The sequence below is a fragment of the Penaeus monodon genome, chromosome 22 (assembly GCF_015228065.2).
Source record: "Penaeus monodon isolate SGIC_2016 chromosome 22, NSTDA_Pmon_1, whole genome shotgun sequence".
Classification (NCBI taxonomy): Eukaryota; Metazoa; Arthropoda; class Malacostraca; order Decapoda; family Penaeidae; genus Penaeus; species Penaeus monodon.
In genome coordinates this window covers 23,242,976-23,243,827 of record NC_051407.1, presented here as the reverse complement: position 1 = coordinate 23,243,827, position 852 = coordinate 23,242,976, and the positions used below count along the sequence as shown (strand labels likewise).

Here is an 852-nt window from a genome sequence, read left to right as displayed (position 1 = left end):
GCAATTTTGATACTGAGACTCCACAAATTCACACCTCTTGTTCCTATTTCCTTATTTCCTAAACAAAGTTTCAACAGAAAGATGCAGGCACTTAAGAAAGATAGGAACATGAAGCAGACCTGAATGGCAGCAGTTGAAAAAGAGAGAAAAAAGAGACCATTACCTATCAAATATATACCATGAAAATCAGACATGAAATATTTAAATATGAAAATATACAAAAACAAAATAAATTATCCATGGGCATCCCATCCTGTACAACCAATAAAATGAAACATGCATACAGGGTATGAATACAACATCCATTCATCTATAATCATTCCACTCAATCCAGTAAGCACTCATCAAGTCAACCATATTACATTTTCCTCAACCAACCCTCAGCTGCCATTCAGCTTTTAACCAAGTGTACCCTTAAATACCTGAGATATATATTGCTTGACTATTTTAAGTTGTATCAGATAGTATATTCCAACCACTTAAAGGCATCAAAGTATCAAAGCCAAAAACATCTGAGATCTTTTTTCATAATAAAAAAATGTAAACTTTTCAATGTAAACATTATTCTATTCTTAAATACTTTTAAGATGCATTAAAGTATATTTTTGGTAACTAAAATTTTACAACTGTAAATAAAGAAAAAGAGAAACAAAATCACATTTCATTTTCTCTTAACTGGAAAAGATTATCTATTGCCAGTCTAAATCTTTACAGTACCAACCACGCAGTTTGGCTTTATCTTGCTTAAATTATGTGAAAAAAATCCCTCATTGAGAAATAACATAAAAGGTCACAATATTATATACTGAAGATTAAATTATACATAACAATTTGTACAAAGAAAAATGGGGG

The 852-nt window shown here is 30.3% G+C and overlaps 1 protein-coding gene across 1 annotated transcript in view; it reads right to left on the bottom strand.

The window, feature by feature from the left end:
• LOC119587013 (rho GTPase-activating protein 21-like) overlaps window positions 1–852 on the bottom strand; it is a gene marked incomplete at its 5' end in the record, with an annotated part of 201,687 nt that overhangs the window by 1,671 nt on the left and 199,164 nt on the right.